A 21,234-nucleotide genomic window follows, 5' to 3' on the forward strand; every position below is an offset into this window, starting at 1 on the left:
CTCAGCTCCTCCCTCTCCTTCCCTGCTTCCACCCGGAGGCCCGTCGCGCAGCCCGAGCTGCGCCAACTTCGCCAGCGGTTCCCAAGTTGCCGGGGGCGCAGGGGTGGGAGCTGGGTGGGGTGAGGGAGAAAAGGAGGAGGAGGAGGGATCCCCGGGCGCCTTGGACGCAGTTCAGGAATCCGCCGCCACTGCCGGCCGCTCGCGGACTCGGGCCGAACGGGGAAGGCGCCAGGCAGGACCGCTCGCTCGCTGCGCAGGACGGCGCCCTCCTGGCGCCGCTTCCCGCCCACCGTGCGAACCCGCGGGGCCGAGCCTCCTTCCCTCCCCGCCGCCGTCCCCGGCCGAAGCCGCTTCTGCCTGGTCCTGCCGAGAGGAGGGCAAAGTTGCGGGCGGATGCTGCCCGCGCCGGACCCCTGCCTCGGAAAGTCGGATCCGCCCCCGCTGGAGGAGGCTCGGTGGCGGGGTAAGTAGGGCACCGGCATCCCGGAACCGCCTCTGGGCCCGGGAGATGGCCCAGCGGTGCGCACCCCACCATCCCCGATCGGGCGCGCGCGCCAAACTTTGGAGGAAGAGGGGGCGAAACCGAAGGTGGGAGAGGGAGTTCTCGGCGCGGGGAAAGCTCAGCGCAGGCACCCACACCTCCAGACCCACTGCACCCAGATTCACGACTGCCACATACGCACAGCTCATCACCCATCGAGCCACAGACGCACGCACACGCTTCAGACCGAACCGTGCAATTCCGGAAGTGCGGGCGTTCGGATCTTTAGACCAAGCGTGTCCTCCAGCCTCAGATAAATCCACTGTCTTTGTCTGCTGCCCCTGCAGCCCCACAGTGAGGTGTCCCCAAAACGAGACGGGCAGGAGAGGGGCTGCCTTGTCTTTGAAAAGTCGTGGCCGGGACCTCGAGGCTGAGAAGTGGGGAGGGGAAATCAGACATTTCAGTCAGCTCTCCGGGTTCATCAGGAGCGAGTTTGGCGTGGAAACTCGGTGTCTGGGTGATGTGTCTGGGTGTGCGCAGCCCTTCCGGAGGCGAGGCCGGGAGAAAGGAGGGAGTGACTCATAAACTCAGACCAGGCGTGTTAGGGTCTGTGAGCAGAGTAGAAAAGGCTGGCAGGCGGTGCTGCCCTGGACAGCTGGGTGGTGGCAGTGACAGGGCCTGCGAGGGAAGCACAGACCCTTCCCCCTAGCGGATGTGCTTCCTCAGAGAGACTTCCAGGGGGGGTGGGCTGAGGAGATTCCAGCCGTGGGTGTGTATATGTAAAACGTGGTAGGGGATGTTTAACACTCCAAGGTCATGGAGAAAGCAGGGCAGTTCTGAAGCCATATTTATTTTCATTGCACCTGAAGTTGTGTCTGTTTTCGGATGCCCTTGGTGTCCGGGGCTCCAGGATGTTTCAAAGGTTGTCCTGGATCTAGTACAGTGCCTAGCATTGTTGGTACTCAATAAATAGTTGTTTGATGAATAATGACACCAATAATTCATATATGTTAAGGACACTCTGTGAGCCAAGCCAGGTGGCCTCGGCTAGGTTGGAATTGGTCTATCTGCAGAGGAGGGGGCCCTGAGTGGTTCCAGGGAGCCCTGCCTGACCTGTTTAGCCCAAGCAGCAGGTTCTGTTGTGCCCTGTGGCATTGGGGACGTGAGTCTTAGCATTGGCCTCTGCTTCCCTAAGAGGGGCAGTAAGAAAGTCTCCATTTTTGCATCTGGCTAAGCTGGGAGTGTCGTGGAGTGTTCTTCCTGGCTCCTACTGGCCTGGAAGGAGATGGGTCTCATGAAGGGTCTAGGAGCTGTGTCCTCCAGCAGTGGCTTGGCTCTGTGGTGGCAGCAGGTAGAGGGGCAATCACAGTCCCTGTACTGAGTATTGGGTGGGTTCCTCTGCACCAGCTGGCATGAGCTTCCCAGAGGAGTGGAAACGTCTCGTGTTCCTGGAACTGGGATTGCAAGCAATCCTGAGAATGATTCCCTACCTTCATGGAATTGGGAACATGCCAGGATGTGGTGCAACTTGGCCATGTAATCACAAAGAAATGTGTCATTCCCCCACCCCACCCCTGGCCCTTTGTGACTAGGTTTGGTGTGCATGTGAAGCTTCTAAGTGGTCTGAATCCTGAAATTAGCAAAGTACGTAGGCAGCACCCAGGATTGTGGCCCCAGATGAGCGAGAGAGTGATCTGGGCTTGGCCACCCCCAATTTCAGGTGGAACACTGCAGCCAATCCCTTCCCAGTATCACCTTTCCACCTTATTTATGTCTTCTGTGAATCAAGAGCTCTACGTTATCTCATCAAGACCGTATATCCCTATGAAGTTAGCGTTTTGTCACCATTTTACAGATTAGGAGACTGAGGTTCAGAAAGGTTAAGTAATTTTTTGGGGGTCACACAGCTGGTGAGGGACAAAGCCAGGATTTGAAACTGGACGGTCTGACTCTGGAACCCATGCTGTTTCCACCATGCCCAGCTGTGTCTCTAAGGTCCCTAACTGGTTCTCCATAGCAACAAGGAAGCAACACTGCTGCACTCACTGGGTCCTGGGGCCCCTGACTACAGTCCTCTTTTTACACACACTCTGCCTAGCCTGGGTTACACCATGGGTCATGGAAATCGAAGGCTGGGTGGCACCAGGCTGCTAGAGCCTTCCGTGTGGATTTGGAGTCAGGAAACGATGGCGGTTTGGAAGTGACTGCAGGGAGACGTTGGAGTAATTCCGGCGAGAGCAGATTCACTGCTTATGTGAGAAATGGGGACAAAGCTACCACTCGTGACCATACAAGTCACAGGTTTGGGTTTGGAAGGAATTGCCAGGTAAATGTCCTCAAATGGATGACTATATTCCTTTCCCTTTCGGCCCTTGCCAGGGGAGACATCTATCACACAGGGAAATCAGCCCTCACCTGAATATGAAGGGGCATGTCACGGCTGTCCTTCCCACCACCCACCACATGCCCAGGAGAGCTAGACTCCGTGGTGGTGTCTGGTCCTCAGGAGGGATGGATGGGGAGAGCTGGGGCAACCAGGGGCTGCGATAACCACATGACTCACCGGGTCCCCAGCTTATGCTTTCTCACACAGGCCCCACAGAGGGACAGTGGTTCTCATTCCTGATTTGCTGATGAGGAAATGAGGCTCAGAGAGGTGCAGTGGCAGCCCAAGGTCACAAAGCTAAGGAGGAAGTGCAAGCCATGCTGCCTTCAGGACTCCCTGCAGGCACTTAGGGGCAGCTGTGTTTTCTGCCTGGTTGGTATTCTATCTCCCCAGCCCCAAGGCTGAGAGGGGGTTACCCCCGTTGGGGCAGAATCCTCACAGCTCTGCCCACCCGCATCTCTACCCCCAGATCCTTTGGTACAGGTGTTCACGGCATGGGGAAAGCTGGCAACCTTAAACAAGGAGCAGAAGATAAGCACTGCCCAGCTGGCCCTGCCCACCTTCCACAGCGAGCCCACCTGGGTGAGTGCCGGAGCGTTCGCAGTGCTGAGCTGCAAAGATATGGGCGCCCTCTCCCTGCTTCACTGTGGTGTGGACTCGCTGTCCAGGATGGAAGTTGGGAGACTGGGTGTGGGGAGAAGCTGCCCCATCCGAGGGGCAGGGGCTATTAATCTTTGTACCCCTGGCCCTGTCCTAGTGCGTGACACACGGAGGTACTTAGGAACATTGTCAGATGATGGGTGAACACCAGGGAGGGGCTGTGAGTGCCTCTGCTGGGAAGTGGTAAAGCGGGGAGCCAAGGGAATCTGCCGTGAGGAAACACTCAGAGAGGCCTCTGCCCTTCATGAAGTCACGGAGGAGGAAAGGAAAACAGCTCTCCTTTTCATTCCTTAAACAGAAATGCTTGTCCCCTTTGCTTAAACAGGTGGAAGAACACTGCTTGTCCTGCCCTGAGCATGTAGATTCCACGTCTGGGTGTGGGGTGGCCTCTGGCAGGCTGGACAGTTTGTTATGTGCTTGAAGGTCTCAGCCTACGTCTTCATCACCCTAAATCAGGCTGGTTCTCCTGCACATCCCCCCCTCTGCAAACTTGGAAGGAGGGGCATGCAGGCCACGGGAGCCCCTGACCACCAGTAACTTAAGGTCTCTAGCGGCCCATCACTCCCTCTCTATGCCTCTACCCTCCCCCCCATGCCTCCCCTTACCCCCCTGCCCCACAGAGATGGCTGTGTGCTGGGTTGTTTTAGACTCTGGGAAATTTATCACTGGGATTCCAGAGGGCTCTCTGAAAAGGATTTAGAGGAAAAGCGTGTAAAATAAATAAGCCAATTCCCAGCTCAGCCTCTCCTGAATGCCACAAGTAAACAGCTAGCCTGGGAAACTCTGTTTTGGCCTCTGTGCTCACACCTGGCTCACTGGCTGCCTTACCCGCTCCCTCCTTCCTGCATCCTCCCCATCCAGCCCCTCCTCCTTGACTCAGGGAGCCTCAAAAGTCGGGGAACACACCCACCGCCAGCTGTCCGGGACACTGGGAAGCTGGCATACTGGTGGCTGGGGACAAGAGGAGAATGTGGGAGAAGAGACAGCTAGGGGTTGCAGCACAGCCCTGCTCCATCTGAGGAAGTCTCCCTGCCTCGGCCCTGCTCGAGGTGAGTTTGACTTTGTTGATGGAGAATGTTGGGGCTTTTTCCAATTTTGTGGCATCTGAGGAAGCTTTACATCTTAAACATCAGTTTAGAGCGGATGGGCCAAAGCTAATTTTCTCCAAAGTGGGCTCCCATGTGAAGAAACCCTAAAAACCCCATTTACGGTGTAGGGCTACCCGGACTAACCAGAATGTCAGGGGTCTTTGCTTTTGACCGGAGTCCTATGAGCTTAGGCCCTATCAGTTTAGGGCTCTGGTGGTGTGAGTTCACTGTTGTAAGTTTCTTTGTGGAGTATGAAGTAAACTCGTGATAACTTAATAACTTCATTTAATTCAGTTGACCCACTCTAAAACCCAGCACCCAGTGAGAAGGGGAGAACCAGGGTGCTAGGGTGGGGGTATTTCCCTGGTGGGATTGGCAGCTGAGGGCTCCACTCAGTCCCAGGGAGGGGCCTGGGGGCCTTTCCATTGATGTGCCTATGCCAAGCTGGGTCAGCAAACTGAAACCCCTGGGATCTGGGGAACAGGCACCCCCCTGAGGCTCTGGGTCCCGCCTCCACGCAGGAGCCCCTTTGGCCTGTTGCTGTCAGGCTTCCAAGAGAGAATTTGAGGAGTAAGCCCCATGGCTTGCAGTCTTGTTTGGAAAGAGGCTGCACACCCACATACAGATTAGCATACATCGTCATGGGCCAAAATACACACACACACACACACACACACACACACACACACACACACACATACATAAGCACAGGAATGCACTCATCCCAAAAGGCAAATTATGTAATAGTGAAGAGTACATATTCTAAAGCCAGAATGCCTACCGTACTGCTTAGTAACTGTGTGACCTTGGGCAAGTTACTTAACCTCTCTGGGCCTTACTTTCCTAATCAGTAAGAGGGGGATGGTAATGGGTTATAAGTAATGGGGCTATAAGTGAATTTGTATCTGTGAGGAGTTTAGAAATATGCCTGTACGTAGCTAGGTGTTCTATTGTTCACCACATATTCTATGCCCCAGATATTCAGGCCCAAGGGCACAATACTTCCCAGAGGGGTGCTCACAAACTTGTCAGCGAATAGGATCAATCACTTTGCACTTTCTGAGTCCTGATTCTCAGGATGTGTGGCATTCTCTGTACTAGACTCGAATTAGAATTTATTAGAAACATCATTTCGTCTTCCCTTAAGAAGCTCATTATTTTATAAATTTATTTATTTATTTATGGCTGAGTTGGGTCTTTGTTGCGGTGTGCGGGCTTCTCGTTGCAGTGGCTTCTCTTGTTGCGGAGCACGGGCTCTAGGCATGTGGGCTTCAGTAGTTGTGACTCGCGGGCTCTAGAGCACAGGCTCAGTAGTTGTGGCGGACGGGCTTAGTTGCTCCGCAGCATGTGGGATCTTCCTGGACCAGGGCTCGAACCCGTGTCCCCTGCATTGGCAGGCAGATTCTTAACCACTGCGCCACCAGGGAAGCTCAGAAGCTCATTATCTTAAAACAATGTGGGCACTAACTCCCCCCAGAGAAGGGTATGATTCCTTTAGCAGCATCAGTTTTCAAACTAGATTCCTTGGAGCCCCAGAGTTCAACGAGGACCCCTCAGAGGTCTGATGGGAGGGAGGATCCAGGCCTCTCCCCCCATTTATCTTTTTTTTAAAAAGATTTATTTATTTATTTTATTTTTGGCTGCATTGGGTCTTAGTTGTGGCACGTGGGCTCCTCATTGCAGTGTGCAGGCTTCTCTCTACTTGTGGCACGTGGGCTCAGTAGTTGTGGCACATGGGCTTAGTTGCCCCACGGCATGTGGGTCTTAGTTCCCTGACCAGGGATTGAACCCGCGTCCCCTGCATTGGAAGGTGGATTCTTAACCACTGGACCATGAGGGGAGTCCCCCATTTATCTTTTCTACATATTGGGTTTCCTAGGAAAGTTCTGGTTCATAAGAAGGCTCCATAGCTTAGACGGTTGAAAAACCCCCTCTACCGTCTGACCCGCTTCCCATCCTGTGTGCGTCTGTCCGAGCACGCTGTGCGATGCCCGTGCCTATGTGGGCCCGTGCAGCTACCTGAACGTTGGCCCCAGGCCTCTCCCACTCTCTTCCCTGCTTCCCTCCTCTCCCCTCCTCTCCAGCTGCCTCACCGTCTGCAGGATTCTGGAAAGTGCTAACATGTCTGAGCCAAGATAGGGCTATCTGAGGAAGTATTCTGAAAACAAACTGGGCCACCATCCTGGCTGAGACTGCAGTGATTTTTAGCAAAGAATTCACAACTTCCGAGGTGGGCAGCCGGGGCTGTGGCCCCTGGCTGTCCTCTGGAGGATGCCTGGGGCCTTTCTCTGCAGGGTTAGGATAGACACGCCTGAAGAGGCCCAAGATTGCAAACCTAGAACCAGGAAGGGGAAGTCATCCTCACAGGATGAAGAACTGGAACTCCCCCACCCCATCCCCCCGTGACCTCAGGGGTAATGGCACCCTGTCCTCTTCTTATTCTGAGAGATGCTACTTTCCTTTTAGTTTTCCTCCTCCTTTTCCATCTGGTGCAGGTACCTCGGGGCTGGGGACACAGGAAATATTACCACTAACAGCTTAGCAAGCACAGCCCTGTGCTTAATTAGTGCCTTATTGGCCTGCACTCACCGAGTTCTCACAGGATGCTCTCAAGATAGGTACCGTTGTGCTCACTGTTGTACAGACGGGCAGACAGAACCAGACAGATGGGATAAGCTGCTGGCACCCCACTGCTGACGAGTGCAGAGCTGGGCCTGAGGCCTGCAGCCTGGCTTCAGAGTCAGTGCTCTTGACCCTGGGTGTGTCCGTCTTGCTGGGGCCACAGCCGGAGAGGTGGAATGGCTCACCAGGACAGTCATTTTGTAACTGTGGCCGGGGCATGCTGCTGGTGTCTGACTGGGCAGTGCTGGGGAGGCTGGCCTCAGGGGTGCTGCAAGCCAAGTCTGAGCCTCGGCCTTCCCCAAGGCTCACTGGGCAGGGCACTGCCCTCATACAACAGCCTCTTTTGCAAGGCCGGCCATCTGCTGATTGCTGCTTTCCCTTGGCAATGGCAGCTCTCAGAAAGTGACGCCGATGGCAGCAGAAGGGATTTAAATTATTGGCAAGGAAGAACTGGCAGATTGGGGGCCTCTGTCTCCCCGAAGGCCATTCCGGCAAGACAGAAACCTTACCGTGGAGTAAGCGCCGAGCTGCTCGAGATGCCGAATGGCTTCCTTTTTTTTTGAAATAAAGTTATTTATTTATTTTTGGCTGCGTTGGGTCTTCGTTGCTGCGCTGGACTTTCTCTAGTTGCCACGAGCGGGGGCTACTCTTTGTTGTGGTGCCCGGGCCTCTCATTGCAGTGGCTTCTCTTGTTGCGGAGCAGGGGCTCTAGGCGTGCAAGGGCTTCAGTAGTTGCAGCATGTGGCCTCAGGAGCTGTGGCTTGCAGGCTCAGTAGTTGTGTCACACAGGCTTAGTTGCCCCACGGCGTGTGGGATCTTCCCGGACCAGGGCTAGAACCCATGTCCCCTGCATTGGCAGGCAGATTCTTAACCACTGCTCCACGAGGGAAGTCCCCGAATGGCTTCCTTGGGCCCTGTGATCTCCCAGTGAATATCACCCCCAGCCTCTTCTTTCACCAGCCCTTGTCACATACTTGGTGTTCCAGGTTCCAAACTGACCTCTTTCCCGATGCACGTGTCCTGCTCTCTGTAGCCGTTCCAGCTGCCCAGAACACTGTCTCCTTCCTTCTTTTCTCATGGTCAGCTCCCTTCATCCTCAGGCCTCAGCTTGGATGTCTCCTTCTAGAAGCCTTGGTCAGTGGCCCTCCCTATGGCTGCCTGCACGTCCCCGTCCTCACACTTTGCCCCGCTGTGTTGCCCTGGCTGCTTTCATGGTCTGTGGTCTCCACCAGGTAGTGAGCTCTGCGAGCAGGACAGAGTCTGCCTTGTTCCCCTTGTGTCTCCAGTGCTTAGCACAGCCCCAGGCATGCGCTGAGTACCCATGCCTGACTGTGGGACCATGAGTGATGCGTGTGAAACCTGGCCGCAGGAGGAAGGAGCACTGGACGGTGCCCAGGCTCCCATGATTGGATGCCTAGGGAGTGATCAGTGTCTGGGCAGAGGTGGTGGGAGTCACGGTGTGTGGAAGGGGGCAGCTGATATGGACCAGAGGCCCTATGTGGGACAGGGAGGGAATGGGAGAGTGAGACCCTGGGCAGATGGCCTCTTGCAGTTACTACCCTGTGGGCACTGGGCTGGGATCCCAAAGATGGGCCTGAAATGCTCCAAGAGGCCTCTTTGAATTAGGTGGCCTGGTGGATGGATGCACCATGGGCCTCACTACTCAACCCCACCAGCGAGCGGTTCTCAGTCCTGTCCCCTTTCTGGACGGACATTCATTCATCCTCTCCGGGCTTCAAAGCTGACCCCCAAGCAATGGAGGCCCCCCATGGCTGAGTCCTTTCCCCTGAGCAGAGAGAAGGAAGCCCAGCTGGCAGGCTGCCTCCCAGGGTTGGTTCCAGTTGCAGCCTTTGAGCTGTCCTCACAGAAGTAGTAGGGCCCTGCGTGCTGGGTTCCCATCCACACCACCCAGGTAGCACACATTAGGTGCTCTGGCCAGGGCACCGCCTGTCTGGGTGCCTGCTCATGCCTGAAACCATGCCAGGTTGGCTGGGGATAGCAGAAGGTGCCTCTAGGCAAGAAGAAGAGAGGACACCTAGGCACAAATAACCACCTTTGAGTCCAACTGTGATGAGCCCACAAAGGTGGACATGAGGGAGGACTTGGGAAAGGCTTCATGGAGGAGGTGGGGGTTCCAGGGCAAGAAGGGAACCTGGGCAAAAGCACAGGCACGGGAAAGTTCAGATTGAATGCAAAGGTTGGTGAGGAGTCCAGTTGGGCTGAACTTCAATTTGTAGGATGCACAAAGAAGAGATGAGGCAGGATGGAGTTGTGGTTACATGTGTAAGCTCTAGAGCCAGGCTGCCTGCATGAGGACCCTCAATCCCCACTTATTGGCTGTGTGACCATGGCCAAGTTGCTTAACGTCTCTGTGCCTGTTTCCTCATCTGTAAAATGGAGATACTAATAGTACCCATCACGTGGGGGTGACAGGAGAATAAAATGTGTTTCTGTACAAGTGTTTAGAGCAGTACCTGGCACACAGCATCAAGAAGAGTGAGCTATTATCCTTATTTTTTTTTTAAAGCAGCTAGAAAAGTAAATTGAGGTCAGATCATAGAGGCCTTTGGATGTCATACTTTCTGTTTGCTAAACACCTGCTGTGTGCCAAGTACTTTACAGACCTTCTCACTGAGCCCCATACAACCTAGCAAAATTGTTAGCAAAGTCTCCATTTTATAGATGAGGAAACAGGCTCAGAGAGGCAGAGTAACCTGCCCAGGGTCACTCAGCCAGGTGGAGGCAGAGGTAGTAATGAAACCCAGGTCTGTCTGGCACTTAGCTCTTTCTTCAACACGGAGATTTAGAGAGACGTGACAGAGGCAGCATGGGGACATCCCCTGGGCTGGAGTCGCAGCCAGGAGCAGAGCATGGATGCTGTAGCCATGGGTCCCTAGGCTGGGAGAGTGGGAGGTGACAGGGGAAGGAGAGATGCAGGCAAGCCTGGAAGGCAAGGAGATGAGGAGGCCCCAAGGCCGCAGCACACAGCTCACCATTCAGAGCTCAGGGACAAGCCATTGAGTCATTTTGGGAAAACATGACATCACTGAGTCTTGCTGTCTGCTGCCCACCTGCCAGTCCTCGTGCCCAAAGTCCTGCAAGGGGACCCTCACACCCAGGCAGCAGGGCCAGGTCAGCTCCCTGGCTTTCTGCCCTGAGTTCTCCCCAACCTCTGTAGCCCCATCTTCCCACTGCTCCCCTCCCTACCTGCGGCCTCCACACCGCCCCCACTCATAAACCCGAAGGAGGCAGGAGCTTCTGGAAGTGATCATGAGCATGAACAGCTTCCAAAAGGGCCTCCATGCCAGGCCTGTGATTGGAATTCTGGATGGGAAGGGGACAGCTGTGTCGAGTTTTTAGAGCTGCTCTTCCCTTAAGAATGGTGCCTGCAGGACTTCCCTGGTGGCGCAGTGGTTAAGAATCCGCCTGCCAATGCGTGGGACACGGGTTCGGGCGCTGGTTCGGGAGGATCCCACATGCCGCAGAGAGGCTGGGCCCATGCGCCGCAACTGCTGAGCCTGCGCTCTGGAGCCCGCGAGCCACAACTACTGAGCCCGCGAGACGCAGTACTGAAGCCCACACGCCTAGAGCCTGTGCTCCGCAATGGGAGAGGCCACTGCCGTGAGGAGCACGCACACCGCGGCGGAGAGTGGCCCCCGCTCGCCGCAACTGTAGAGGACCCATGCGCGGGACCGAAGACCCAATGCAGCCAAAAATAAGTAAATAAATAAATTTATAAAATAAAATGAAAACAAAGAATGGTGCCTGCCATTCCATTGGAGTCACTTTTTATAAGTAAAGCCTGGCTGAGCTGTGTGTTCATGCTATGCCAGGTCCCAGCAGCCTCCGCCTTCCTAGAAGGTACAGTTGCGTATCTGAGAGCTCTCTATGTACTAGGCGTCCTCAGGCTGAGTGATTTATTTGTGTCAATCTGATTGCATGAGGTAGCCCCATTTTATAGATGCCATTGCTGAGGCCCAGAGAGGTTAGGTGACTTGTCCAAGGTCACATAGCCAGAATTCAAACACTCGGCTGTCCAACTCCAGATGTGCCTATGCTCTTAGCCACTCCAGCCTCAAATAAAGCCATCAGAGAATCACAGGATGTGGGCTGTACCAAACCTATGTCTGCCAAATTGTGTGGTGCAGACAGGAAGTGCCAGGAGAATTTTCATCTCAGAGTGTGGGTTACGCCCCAGAGCTTGTTGGAGGTTGTGGAGACATTTAGGAGGTGACAGAGAGCTCCAGCTTCTTTGGCCTAGCAAACCCTGCTGACGTGGCCATTTGGGGTGAGACTCTCCCCTCTGGAAGGAGCACCGGGGCTCAGGGGGTGCCTGTCCTGGTTTTAAAGGCCAAACCTGGAAAAGGAGTATGAGTCAAGCAAGGGGCCAGGTGCCAGCTTCCTCAGCCCAGTCTGTGGGTGCAGGATGCCAGGCTGCTGCAGCTGCTGCTGCGGCTCACAGCGCCCTCCCAGACCGCAGGAGGGGCTGGTGGCCAGCCCTGTGCTGAGTGGTGCCCTCTCACTCTCACCACGACCTAGCAAGGGAGGCACGGTTATCCCCATTTAACAGGTGAGGACGCTGAGGCTTAGAGAGGTTTTTCTGGTGCACCGGAACTCCCTTGGCCGGAAAAGAGAGGAACTGAGACCCTTTAAGTCTTCTTTCTGCCAAGAGACAGACAGAAGGAGGGAGGGGTTAGCCTGCCCTCTGACACTGAGCCGCGCAGGCTGGCTGTTTTCAGGCCTGCATTTCTGATTCATCTGCAATCACCAGATCCTGATGTTGCAAGGCGAATAACCTCTGGAGTGAGAAAAGCTCTGATTTCCCTTGAGCTATGAGTCATCATTTCTCTGGGAGCACTTTTGAAGCCATAGAGCTCCTCCCCAGGCTTCGAGGGGCAGGTTCCTTCTCTGCCCAAGTGCCAGCCCCACACTGGCCCTGGCAGAGCCTGTCTATGGAAGGGCCAGGAAACAAAGGGCCTCCACGAGAGGCCTGGCCTTGGTGATTACCCAGCATGTGACACCCTGCCTTGCTCTCCACAGACAGGTGCCAGATTCCCAGAGGTCTGTGGGGTCTGCAGCCTTCAGGGATCCCTTGGCCCCTTTAATGCCCAAGGCCCATGTGGTCAGCACAAGTACACCTGCCCTCTCCAAAGATGTCTGGGAATCCCCCAGGATTCCCCAGTGTACAGGGCGGCTCCTCCAGACACCCGTCCCCCCACAGGAGGGAGGAGACCAAAGCCAGTTACTCCCTCCTTGTCAGTCTCAGGCCTGATCACCACAGTAATAATTTCTGGAGAGTTGTCACTTTTCTCACAGAGAAAGTAGACTGTTACATTCGACTGTAGGGGCAGTTCTGCTTCTCACTGCCCCCAGATTTTCCTTCTGCAATAAGATTTTGGCTTTGCCTCTGCTTAAATCCAAAGCGTGTTCAAATGACTTTTCCGAAATGAGAGTCTCACCTCAGAAGAACTTTGCCTCTACCTCTACAGGTAGAAAACTGATACCTGCTTTTATTTTATTTTTATTACATTTTATAAAATAAGTAATCCATGCCCATGGTATAAAATTGGAAAGGTACAAAAGGATATGTGGTGAAATCTCTTTCCCACGCCTGACCCAGGTCTTTCCACGAAGGCAACCAGCAATATTAGTTTCTTGTGTGTAAGCTGCTTTTAAATTATCTAGTTTTAAAACAAATCATACTCCACTGGGCTTCCAGTTCCGCCACCGTTTTTGAGGCACAACTGAAAAACTGCAGCTCAGGAAGTAGTAGGGGCTGCCTGCAGAGTGCAGCTCTGCCTAAGACTGTCCCTTACAAGCGGTGCTGGCTGCCCACATCCCTCAGGTGTCACCTTGGGTTCACCCACCCCACGTCCCTCATCCCCCGCAGCTCCAGGCAGCTAGCCCCTGGCTGTCCCCAGCTTCCAAGTGTGGCTCCTTCAGGCTCCACGTGAAACCGGTGCTCCCCACTGCCCTTTCTCCATTTTACCCTCTGGTCTGGCTGGGCAGGGGCCTGCAACGGGGGCCTGTGGGGTCAGGGCCTGGTGACGGTGATGTGACCAGACTCTGCTGCCTCTTGGCTGGACTGAACGTTCAGAGTCCCCTAGGGGCTCACACAGGTAAGGTCCACTCCTATCCTGAGTGTGACCAGAGGCCTCCCTGCTCCCCTCCCCTTCTCCCCTCCTTTCCTCTCCCCTTCTCCCCTCCTTTCCTCTCCCTTCCTCCCTGCTCCTCCCCTCCTTTCTTCTTCCCCAACATATTTATCAGGTGCTGTACAGCAAACATTAACTCTAACATAAAGCGGAAAGTGAATGGCGCAAGGCGGAGAAGAATGCTGCTAGGAGAGCCCTGTCCTTGAGACTGGCCTTCAGCAGACCCTGCCCTTCACGTCCTGGCCTTGTACCTCCTGCTGGGTGACCTTGGGCAAGTCACTTAACTTCTTCTTTTTTTTTAAAATAAATTTATTTATTTTTGGCTGTGTTGGGTCTTCGTTGCGCTGTGAGGGCTTCTCATTGGGGTGGCTTCTCTTGTTGCGGAGCACAGGCTCTAGGTGCGTGGCCTTCAGTAGTTGCGACACGCGGGCTCAGTAGTTATGGCTCACAGGCTCTAGAGCGCAGGCTCAGTAGTGGCGGACCAGGGCTCGAACCCGTGTCGCCTGCATTGGCAGGCGGATTCTTAACCACTGCGCCACCAGGGAAGCCCCACTTAGCTTCTTTGTACCTCCCTTTCAAATCTGATTAAGGAAGGAGAGGGTGGCAGTAAGGATCCAGAGGGCTGGTGGGAGAACCTGGAGCTGCCAAAGGGCTTTCTAAGAGGGTGACAGATGTGGGGTAGCGGGGGACGGTGCTCTTCCTCTAAGGGAATCATTATGAATGTGGGGGAGGGCTCTGGGGACACGCGGGGTCTGGGCTCAGACTTAGGGCATGAATGGGGGAGGGGTGGCCCTTTGGGCAGCACTGTCCTGTCTTGGCAAATGCCTTCCCTTTTCTGTATTTCCACACAGCGATGGACCCTCCTCGGCTTTGTATTTTTTAAGTAGTGGCTTTATTTTATTTTTTAATTTTATTTTTTAAATATTTAGTTATTTAGTTGTACCAGGTCTTAGTTGCGGCTTATGAGCTCCTTAGTTGCGGCATGCATGTGGGATCTAGTTCCCTGACCAGGGATCAAACCCCGGCCCCCTGCATTGGGAGTGCAGAGTTTAGCCACTGTGCCACCAGGGAGTCCCTAAGTAATGGCTTTATTTTTGTAATAATGATAGATGTTTAACATACAAAATTCAAGTAAAATGGATGAATACTGAGAAGAAAGCAACAAATCACCCCTCAACCCTACATCCAGATGTAACTGGTTAGCTATCTGGTCCACATACTTCTCTAGGCATATATATAAAGAAAGGGGGGCAGTGGAGGGACAGAAAGTTTTATAAACCTGGGGGAAATGCACAATTTAATTTAGCTTTAGGCCAGTGTTGTAAAGAGGCTGTCTGCCCCCAAAGCAGCCTCATCTGTTCAATAACCTACATGAGGGCATGGTGTGGGGCAAGGGAACTTTTATGCCAGGATCTTTTTTTTTTTTTTCATTTTCACCAAGAACTTTATTGAGCAATTTTGTTCCACTACCTTCTGCCATTTTTCAGGCAACTTCATAATTCTGTCTTCCGAAAACTTTTTATCTTTTTGAACAAACAACTGTTCCAGGTGCCTTTTACAGTCTTCCAGGGAATTGAAATTTTTTCCATTAAGAGAATTTTGTAAAGACCAAAATAAATGGAAATCCGAAGGTGCAATGTCTGGTAAATATGGAGGATGAATCAGAACTTCCCAGCCAAGCTGTAACAGTTTTTGCCTGGTCATCAGAGAAACATGCGGTCTTGCGTTATCCTGATGGAAGATTATGCGTTTTCTGTTGACTAATTCTGGACGATTTTTGTCACGTGCCTCTTTCAGTTGGTCTAATCGGGAGCTGTACTTGTTGGAATTAATCGTTTGGTTTTCCAGAAGGAGCTCATAATAGAGGACTCCCTTCCAATCCTACCATATACACAACATCACCTTCTGTGGATGAAGACCAACCTTTGGTGTGGTTGGTGGTGGTTCATTTCGCTTGCCCCACTCTCTCTTCCATTCCACACTGTTGTACGGTATCCACTTTCCATTGCCCGTCACAATTTGTTTTAAAAACACGTTTTCATTATGTTTCAGTAGAGAATCGCATGCGGAAATATGGTTAAGGAGGTTTTTTTCGCTTAACTTATGTGGAACCCAAACATCAAAGCGATTCACATAACCAAGCTGGTGCAAATGATTTTCAAGGCTTGGTTTGGATATTTTGAGTATGTCGGCTGTCTCCTGCGTGGTATAACATTGATTGTTCTCAATTATTGTTTCAATTTGATCGCTATCAACTTCAACTGGCCTACCCAACCATGGAACATCGTCCAGCGAGAAATCTCCAGCACAAAACTAAAAAAACCACTTTTGACACGTTCCATCAGTCACAGCACCTTCTCCATACACTGCACAAATCTTTTTGTTCATGCCAGAATCTTTAAAACCTCTTTAAATTCAGACAAATTACAAAAAGGGAGCCGGTCGAATCACAGATCTTCCTTGACTTATGATGAGGTTACAGCCTGATAAACCCATCATAAATTGAAAATGCATTTAATAACACCTAATCTACCAAACATCATAGCTTAGCCTAGCCCACCTTAAACGTGCTCAGAACACTTACATTAGCCTACAGTTGGGCAAAATCATCTCACACAAAGCCTATTTTATAATAGGGTGTTGAACCTCTCATGTAATTTATTGAATACTGAAAGCTTATAACAGAACGGTTGTGTGGGTGTAGAATGGTTGTAAGTGTTATCAGTTGTTTACCCTCGTGACCGTGACTGGGTGACTGACTGGGAGCCCCAGCTGATCGTACGGCATATCACTAGCCCCAATTCATGTACGGTTGCTACTGAATGTATGTCGCTTTTGCACCATCTTAAAAGTCAACCATCTTAAGTCGGGGACCTTCTGTAGTACACTCTGGCTTTCAATCTTTTGGACCAAAGCCTCAGACAGAGACACACACACATCACTGAAACGAAAGTCGTATGACACCTGTGCATATCCTTATTACGCATCCTTAACACACTCTGATATTTTCTGTCTATACAATTCTGTTCTTTAAAAAAATAAAAGTTTGTCCAACCTACCAAATTGATTGCACAACTGAAATTTGAAACGTATGGCCCTAGAACAGTGATTTTCAAACTTGAGCGTGCATCAGAATCCCTTGCAGCGCTTGTTAAGACAGCTTGCCATGCCCACCCCGAGAGATTCTGATGGAGGAGGTCTGGAGAGGGGCCTGAGAATGTGCATTCTGTCAAGTTCCCAGGTGCTTCTGGCCTACTTTGAGATCCCACCCTCCTAGAATATGTTTTTCTTGTTTTTTTGTTTTGCGGTACGCGGGCCTCTCACTGCTGTGGCCTCTCCCACCGCGGAGCACAGGCTCCGGACGCGCAGGCTCAGCGGCCATGGCTCACGGGCCCAGCCGCTCCGCGGCATGTGGGACCTTCCCGGACCGGGGCACGAACCCGTGTCTCCTGCATCAGCAGGCGGACTCTCAACCACTGCGCCACCAGGGAAGCCCCTAGAATATGTTTTAAGACAATGTACTCCCTTGGCAGAGACTACCAGAGGATCTTCTGTATTCAACAGATAATAATTGCTGATGGCTAGCACAAGCATTGTAGGTCTCTGGCAGTTTTTTTTTTTTTTCCCCCCTCTGGCAGTTTTGAGGATGCTGATCAGGCACTGTCTTTGGGATCTTCAACACCACACTCCTGAAATCCAGCTCACTATTAATATCAGGTGCTGAAGAAAGGTCCTGCTAAGCAAAAGGGCATTTATGCCCAACCCTGGTTGAATTGCCTGCCTCTTAATACCAAGCCCACAGAACATAAAACGCCCCCAGCCCTTTTGAAAACACTGTTCTATAGGCAATGAAAGGTGCCATTTACCGTGTGGATTGCACCTTTCTGTTTTTTTAAACAGAAGAAGGGAGGTGAAGTGTGAGCACCATGGAGAAAGCTGTCCCCTGGCTCTGGTTGGGGTCTGGTGGATTTCACTGTCCCCGGATTGCCAGCTTTAATGGGAAACTCTTCCTGGCCTGAGTGTCCACATCAGCACCCGAGCTTTCCAGCCTGCTAACTTCTGAAACTGGCCTATAGTTCCAAGCTGCCTCTGTTCCTCCAACCAGGGGACTCAGCCCCCACCCCTAATCCTTCCCCTTCCCCTTCCCCTTCGTAGCCTTGGGGCCCTGCCCCAGCCCTGCAGTTTTCCAGAAGCCAGCCCTCAGCTGGGAGCAGCTTCGTGAGGGAGAGAAGTGTTAAATGGGCACAGAGCCCTTCTGTTCCATTAACAATGGCCCGTTGATGACTGGATCCTGCCCGGTTGGCCCCCTTGACTGGACTTCGGAGAGGAGGAAAGACTCCAGCCCCCCAGGCAGCTACTTCTGGGTGTGAGGTTGATTCAGAGGCCAAGGCCTCTGTCTGCCCACAGAACCTCATTCTTCAGGCCCTGATGCAGCAGGGAGAAGCCCTCTCACCCCTCCCATCCCATCCCAGGGGTAGTTTGGGGCCCCAGGAGTGATTCACTTCAGTCTAATTCAACAAGCATCTATTGACCAGCTCCTGGGCACTGAGGCTCAGTGCTAAGTAGCTGTGGGAATAAGAATAACTGCTGACATGAATTCAGTGCTTATTATAACCAGCCCCACCCTGGCTACCCAACAGAGTCACTAGGGAGCTTATAAAAATTGCAAAGCATAGACACTTCCCCCACCCCCAAATTTTCAGGAGTGAATCCCGGGCACTATTTTGTAAAAGCTCTCAAAGTGCTTCTCATGCCCAGCTGAGATTAAGCACCACCAGTCTCCTACTGGCTAAACACTACGCTGAGCATTTAACTTGCAGCATCCGGTTTCATGGGGTACGTGCTTGTGGGAGGCTGAGTAATTCCCCCCCCCACAAGATCTCCACATATGAATCCCCACGTCTGTGGACATGTTACGTCACATGGTAAAAGGGACTTTGCAGTGTGATTAAGGATTTTGAGATAGGGAGCTTATCCTGGATTATCCAAGTGGGCCCAGTGTAACCATCAGGGTCCTTATAATAGGGAGATTTGACTACAGAAGAGGCGGTCTGAGTAATACATTAAGAAAGACTCAACCAGCCATTGCTGGCTTTGAAGATGGAGGAAGGGGCCATGAGCCATGGAAAGCAGGCAGCCTCTAGAAGCTGGAAAAGGCAAGGAAGAAGGTTCTCCCAGAGACTCCAGAAGGAATGCAGGCCTGCTGACATGTTGATTTTAGGCCAGTGAAACTGATCTTGGACTTGGCATTCAGAACTGGAAGATAATAAATATGTGCTGTTTTAAGCTACAAAGTTTGTGGTAATGTGTTAATACAGGGCTATTACTAACCGTATTTTATAGACGAGGCACAGAAATATGAGGCACTCACTTGGGGTCACACAGCTAGTGGATGGCAGAGCTGGAACAGAAGGAACTCAGGTGCATCTGACCCCTTAATCTGTGCTCTCTCCACCTTACTGCACTGCCCCTACTTTGCAGCCAAACAGACATGGATTCAGATCCCAATTCTGCCATGTTCTGTCTTTGTGTCCTTTGCTAGTGATGGGTACATCTGGCCGGGGGGGGAGGCTGCATGGGGGAACATGTGACGACCAGTTGGAATGCTAGGGTGGGCCAGGTTGTTTCCAGGTGGAGCACCATGTGGAAGAGTTTGGACTTGATTCTGAAGGAATGGAGCCCACGGGGTGCCAGCCTATTCTTCCCTCTGCATTTCATGATGCTGCCTCAGACTTTCAGGCCCACTCAGTCTCTGGGATCTGGCCCTACTGCAGCAACCCAGCTCCCGTGCAGAACTGCAGGGTTGGGGCCAGGAGCAGCATTCTACTCACTGTCACCTGCAGCCAGTGACAACTGCTTGTCTGGGGTGACAAGTAAGCTCCCATTTCACGGAAGGCCAGCAATGGCCCAGTGCCTCCAAAGCACATCTCTTCGAAGGCTCTCCTGCAGCCCTGCATTTGGGGCTATGCATGTCTTAGAGAAGGAATGTGAGATATAAAGAGGTCCAGAGAGTTGTTCAGAGTCACACAAGTTGGTACAGGTCCTAGCCAAGACTCTGATCTGCCCACTGCTGTACAGCTCCTGCCTTTTGGCTAAATCTGCCCGCTCAACGCTACAGCATAGTGGTTGAGTCCGTGGACTATGGAGACAGACTTCGTGGGTTCCAATCCCACCTTATAACTGAGGGCAAGTTGTTTGGCCACCGCTTGCTTTAACGGGGTGGTGATTACTGTCTCTGAAGGTACCGCGCTACCCTTCTCACAGGCTTGTCCTGACGACTAAATATATTTGTGTGTGTGAAGTGCTTGGAACAGTGCCTGGTTCATTGGAAGCGCTAACTTCTGTTATGATTCAGCTCCCCTAGGGCACAGACTCTTTTCCTCCCTCTATGCCCAATGGCTCTTCCCATGCTTTGCACAGAGCAAATACTCAGCAAATGAATTTACTGGTTGAATGTGAGCTTTTATTAGCCAGAGGCTCACTAGGTACTTTCCCAAATATATGCACTTTTCAAAAATTCCACCTTAGTTATTCAAACCCTTCTCTTCCTCCTTCTTGCCTGGAAGCTGCAGAATTGCCATAAAGCAGCCTGAAGCTTGCTCTGCCCCGTGGTAGGTCCCATGAGCAGTTCAGAGATAACCAGCCATCCCCAGGTATCACCAACCCTTGAGTGCAAGGTAACTGGCACAGTCAGCATGGCTGCCCAGATCTCCTCAGTTCAAGGCCATGCCTGACCCACCTGCTCAGGCCTCCTCGGGGTCTCTGAGCCCTGTGGCAGCACAGCTCGAGCACCTAGTCCCGAGTGGCCTCCTAGCTCCTCTCCTATCTGAAGCTCACACCAGGCCTTCCAGCTGATGAGAGGGTCAGATGTCGTGTCATCCCCTCCAGAGTCCTGTCCCCGTCTTTCTTCTTCCCCTACTGTGAGGATGGGCTTCCTCATCGTTTTACTTCCTCAGAAAGCCCCCAAGCTTGTCCTTGCACATGAATAGACTCCAGGAGGGCGGCCAGTCCATGGTGTTCCAAAAAGCCAAACTCGGAATTCCAGATTGGACTCAGCTCCTTCACTCCTGCCCCAGGAAGGCCATTTCTGCTTAATCTTGTCATCCACCTCTAGCTCCATTTTCCAAAGACCTCTTTAAAACCTGCCTACTGTTGTGGCGGCTGGTTTTCTTTTCTTTTTTTCTATTTAATTACACTTTTTTTTGGTTTTGAGATAATTACAGATACATGTGCAGTTTTAAGAAATAATACAGAGAGATCCCTTGAACCCGTTATGCGGTTTCCCCCAGTGGTGCAAAACTCTAGTGCAATATCACAACCAGGATACTGATGCTGATATAGGCAAGATTCAGAACATTTCCATCACCACAAGGACCCCTCATGTTGCTGTACTATAGTTATGCCCACTTCCCTTCTGCCCTCACCATTCTTTAACTCCTGGCAATACTAATCTATTCTGCTATCTTATAATTTTGTCATTTCAAGAATGTTATATAAATGGAATCATGCAGTATGTCACCTTTTGAAATTGGCTTCGTTCACTCAATACCTCACAAATTCATTCAAGTTGTTGTATCTGTAGTGCATGCCTTTTTATTGCTGAGCAGTATGCCACGGTATAAGGGAGCTGGTTTTAAATGGACCACTCAAACATAGGCCTAAAAGCTTCCCAAGCACCGTATCCCAAGTAAAACAAGAATACTGGCATGTTCACCCGGCATCCACGCCTGGTCAACAAGAGATCAGCAACCCTCCTGTCAGTATGGCCTTGCTGCTGAGCTAGGGTGCACACCAGCAGCAGCTCCTCTGGCTGAGATGCCCTGAGGTGGCGCTCTCTAAGGAAGC

At 52.2% G+C, this 21,234-nt stretch overlaps 1 protein-coding gene across 2 annotated transcripts in view; it reads left to right on the forward strand.

Annotated features, from left to right (window-relative positions):
* The first annotated feature begins 365 nt into the window (after nt 1-365).
* Nucleotides 366-21,234, forward strand: part of CHST3 (carbohydrate sulfotransferase 3) — a 40,585-nt gene continuing 19,716 nt past the window's right edge. Inside the window, exon 1 of one of the 2 annotated variants that reach the window (XM_022590828.3) lies at nt 366-463. The gene's annotated coding sequence lies outside the window, so the exon portion shown is untranslated. Of the gene's footprint in view, nt 464-4,419; nt 4,577-21,234 lie in introns of those variants that run through there. The other variant, XM_030759269.2, reaches the window with a different exon arrangement.

Source organism: Delphinapterus leucas, chromosome 16 (assembly GCF_059928025.1).
Source record: "Delphinapterus leucas isolate spDelLeu-1000000601 "Yukka" chromosome 16, BTC_Dleu_Yukka2, whole genome shotgun sequence".
Taxonomy (NCBI): domain Eukaryota; kingdom Metazoa; phylum Chordata; class Mammalia; order Artiodactyla; family Monodontidae; genus Delphinapterus; species Delphinapterus leucas.